This window comes from Tasmannia lanceolata, unplaced genomic scaffold (genome assembly GCF_043159265.1).
Source record: "Tasmannia lanceolata isolate RefF3 unplaced genomic scaffold, GAP_Taslan_0.1 ptg000094l, whole genome shotgun sequence".
NCBI classification, from domain to species: domain Eukaryota; kingdom Viridiplantae; phylum Streptophyta; class Magnoliopsida; order Canellales; family Winteraceae; genus Tasmannia; species Tasmannia lanceolata.
The window spans coordinates 69,620-74,222 of record NW_027518771.1 but is presented as its reverse complement, the minus strand read 5'-3'; the positions used below and the strand labels follow the sequence as shown (position 1 = coordinate 74,222).

At 48.3% G+C, this 4,603-nt stretch overlaps 1 non-coding gene across 1 annotated transcript; it reads right to left on the bottom strand.

Moving 5' to 3' along the window:
• Window positions 1–1,129: 1,129 nt before the first annotated feature.
• On the bottom strand, window positions 1,130–1,216 carry TRNAS-UGA (transfer RNA serine (anticodon UGA)). The gene has a single exon. It is a non-coding gene; the product is annotated as a tRNA-Ser (tRNA).
• Between the last annotated feature and the right edge of the window lie 3,387 nt (window positions 1,217–4,603).

Genomic DNA, 4,603 nt, shown 5'->3' with positions numbered 1-4,603 from the left:
TAGGGAAAAGACTGTTCAAGGAACTAAAGACCCGTCGTACGGAACCCAACATTCGACTGACTATCCTGTTCCAGCAAGCGAACTTCAACTTACGTGAGAGGGGCGTTAATAGGGCTAATGAGGGGGCTTCAAAGCCCCCCCTGACTAATGGGGCCCCTATTAGCCGCCCTTCTTAGTATGGTAAGTCAGGCGCGCCTTACGTGAGAGGGCCCCTCTCACGCCATAAACGCCCTATTAGTAAGGGTAAGTGTTGCGCCCTTACAATAACTTACGTGAGAAGGGCGTGAGAAGGGGGGCCCCCCTAACCTAATAGGGGTAGGCCCCTCTCACGCGACTAACCTAATAAGGGCGTTTATGGCGCTAGCTTCAGGCATTCTTTTGAAGCTGGCTGCCAGCGCATTGTATCTAACCACACTGTGGCAAATCGATACAAGTAAACAGCGAGCATCCGACATCTCCGGCCAAACGGTTAGGCAACACTACGGCGCCTGGGTAAACATCCCGTTTACTAAACAAGACGTCGAGAGTTTCACTTAACCATTCCCCTCCTGCAGCCAAAGTGATAGCGGCTGTAGCATCCACCGGTAATGTGTGGAAGAGGGTAAGCTTTCTATGTGGATAGAGGACGTATCAACACCTTTTGCATCTTTTAAAGGATGAATATAGGTGTTGGGTCCTGAGGACCAGGATGGCCGAAGATCAAAACCTAAATGAAAAGGGGTTGATCATCGAAGCCAGGGCAATAACGATGAAGGAATTTGAGCGCTGATGTAGCTAATTTATCAGCCACCTTTATAGTCGATTCATTAGGGTCGTCACCTTCTACCCATATAGTGGAAGTATCCACCGTTTTCTTTGTCTGTTAAGCCTCACAGCTATGGGACTTCCTAAATCAAACTGCAATCGCAGTTTATCAACCACTCACAAGACCACCGAGATCTTCGACTTAGCTCCCAAAGGTCATCCACCCGGCCCTTCTGACGAGGGGGCGGAAGATAACGAAAGGGAAGTCCTAACTAAATCATAACACTATAACCTCAACCGTCTACCCATTCCATCCATCATATCAGTCGAGTCGATCCGATTCGTTCTTATCTATAGATAACGCAAGAGAGAACTTATGACCTCGCGGATGGAGAGGGATTCGAACCCCCGGTATTCCTATCAATACTTCGGTTTTCAAGACCGACTCTTTCAACCGCTCAGACATCCATCCCTTCGCGCTTCGCCCGCCCTATCTATCCGCCCGCGCGCTGGCAGGTAGGGGCAACTCTATGTGATTCGCTACGCTTGCTTGCGCCTATCGGCTGACTTGACTCTATTGCCTGCCGGTTAGCGACACTTTTCCGGTAGTACGAATCGCTACGCTTCGCTTGTTTCTATATGATAATATGCACCTTGGTTGCTGCGCTCCCTGCGGGTAATAGCAAGAGAGTGAAGAACGAACGATCCTCCAAACAAAAAGAGTGAATTGAGTCCGACTCAAGCGAGTGAGTGAAAGGCGTGGCAAGAGAGCGAGTTCGACTCGCGAACGATCAGCAAGTGAAGGACCGATCCTTTAGCGCCAGTACTGTTGCGAGACTGGTACTTGGCGGCTCACGAGCAACATATAGACTAAGGTTCCATCACTCCCTCGCTCCTTTTTGAAGGCCCACCGATTTAGTTCCTCCATAAGAACACTGAACGCCCAGCTTCGCAGAGCAGCTCTCTCCCCAGCCCACAGCATAGTGTGGAATCTGGATCTACTGTGTGTTCTGACTCTATTGGATCAAGTCAGATACAAAGCCTTCTACTACTACTACTATGGAGAGACTAAGCTCTATTTCAGAGATTGGACTCTCTGACTGTGATTAGTCTGGGCTGTTCCCGAGCCAGGTTCCCTGGATCCATTCTGACCTAAATGGATGAATGAAGAAGGGGGCGGGCAGATACGACGGCCACACACACCTCTTTTTAGAGGACTAAAGCCGGATCCACTACACGGCTAGGATCAGAGAAAGATTGAGAAAGCAACCTAAACCTACTCTACTTTGATTCAAAAGGCGAACAGCCCCCTATTCGTCGATCAATGAATGGATCAAAGAAGGAGGCTCTATCTATGTCATCGTATATAAGGGAAGAAGCCCGCCCCTGATCGAAGAATGAAGAAGCGCGCCCGGGTAGACTTCAAGAGCTCTTGCTCTGCGTATCCGTCCCGCTCCGTCTTGGGGGTCATAGAAAGATACGGCCCTAAACGTAAGGCCGTTCGATTCACCGGCCGAGTTTCCATCACTCTCCATCCCTGGGAAGAACTCCAAGCTGTAACGGATCAGTCTACTTTGAAACCCTGACCCTTCAATCATTCCACCGCCTCGCCCAGCCCACTAGAGAAACCAGCTAATCGAGGCGGTAACCAAGCCTTGCTTGTCAAATGGGTTTGGAGATTTGTGACGCAACTAGAGCCGGCGTGGGCTAGGCATATAAGAGCTAAGTCTCTTACGCAGGGGCAGTTCTTCACGTCCATTAGCGTTCTTTGCCTCTAGGTTCATACATTTTGAACTCCTGAGTTGCTATCGGACATTACCTAAGGCAGGGGATTAGTATGTTAGTTCGTAATGGCCAGGCGGGTTTTATACGGATTCTTGGGCCTCTCCCAGGCATTCAAAAGAGGCCAAGGGAGAGTCCAAAGCACCCTGTAGATAAAGATCGAGAGCCTGTGGATCGGGGTTGAACCATATCCTTTTTCTGTTGATCGAGAGTGCCTAGAAGTGAACCGAAAATGTTGTGTAGAAAACTTCCCTGATGCTGTGAGGCGGAGATAGCTGCACTTCTTAGGATAAAGCCAGAGAAGATCTAGAGAATTTACCGGGAAAAAAAGAGTCAGCAACAATAATCAGAGCTTCTTCCTTTCCTCCTCCTACTAGACCACTTTCCTAATTGCCCATTGAACTGGTTGAATACATCGCACCATTGTTCTGCTCACTCCATGCTCGTATTCGTTTTTTGCAACAGCCCCTTTCTTTCTATTTCATCTTGCTGCAGGGCTTAACAGCGCCTCACAGAGCATCATAGTAAGCACGATAGCCCCATAGTAGCCACGGTAGGGTTATTACAGGAGAACGTACCCATTCATGCAGAGGATCTACCGGGGTTTTCTACTCCCCTAATGGATGTATAGGGAAGGAGCCAGTGTTGGCTTGTGCGAAGTCGACCATATCCCTATACCAATGGTTGGGAATATGACAAATATCTCATCTGGGTCAGACAACCAACTAAGTCGGTAACAGTCATGGGCTACCGCTCCCTTGCTTATGGTCAAGTTGGTGGTCCTTATCAGGTATCATCGTCCCGTGTGTCCGAGAGATCGCTAAGAGGCTCATGGATAGTTTGAAAAAGAACAACGCCTGTCTTCGCGGGTCATTCTCGAATGGTTAACCTTATCAACTTCGAAAGAAATGATCTGGGAGGAGAGGGAATAGACCTTGGACCTAAGGAAAGAGCCCTACCCTAGGCCTTACTCCTTCTCCATAAGGGAATCTTCCTTTCATCGGTGGCCAAAAGCCCAAGTATTCACTTACTACCTAATTCCGAGTTTCAACCGAACTGCTGGCACCCGTTTTCCAAGCTCTTGCTTTTAGGGCAGATAGATGGTCAGCTTAGCTATGAATTTGACATGACACGGTCCCTCCGAAGAGTACGATGTTTGGCTTGCTGCTCTCCCATCTCATTAGGGACAAAACCCACCACACGAAAGCTTTGAAAAAGCTATTCCCGCAGCTTCGGAATCTGACTCTTCACAGGTGGTGCTACTAAAAGCTGGGGAAATCCTCTTGCAAAGGTCCAAAACTAAGGGATAAAATCCCCGCCTGTGTTAAGCATATCGCTCTTAATTCGAATATGGGACACCAACAGTGAAGGTCGGATGATTGCTTCTATCGACTGTCCTTCTCTATGTTGACTGGGGAAGCGCCAGTTCGAGATCAAGTACTTTTTCTTTTTTAAGAGAAGAGACTCTAACCGCTTAGTTGTAAGTAAGGAAAGGAATCCAGCCTAGCCCCGTTCACTTGCTTCCCACTGACTTGCGGCGTACTCGATAGGCTTATTGTCCCCATATCTATTTTCATTTCGACATGACAGAACATAATCCCTAATGAAAGAAGGAGGGCTCTCAAAGCAAATAAATGATTCGGGCTTTCACTACTCGAAGAGGGGAGGGAAGTCTTTATAGGCAAACTGCAAGCAAGAGAGCAGAGGGATGGAGCAGTGGTAGATGTTGTTGAGGGGTGCCCATGTTCTTATTATGAAAAAGGAGAGTGAACTGTTCGCTTTTTTTTTCTTCGAAGAAAGCATATGTTGATCCGCACCGCATCAATCCTGACGATTGTTCTATGACTCCCTCCGTTCGGAGGTTTGATTCCCATTATTTTGATGCCATCGCCGGAAGAGATCTTGTTGTTTCGGGTTCCAATGCCGATTGAGAGACAGAAGAGTAAGTTCAGAAACCGTTCATCAAGCGATAGCTCGCAGACTGGAAAGGCAATGAATATTGTCAACCGCTGCGTAACGTAAAGCAGTGTTCGTGGGCGTGTGCGTAGGCATGCTTACTTCAAAGACTGGCAGATCG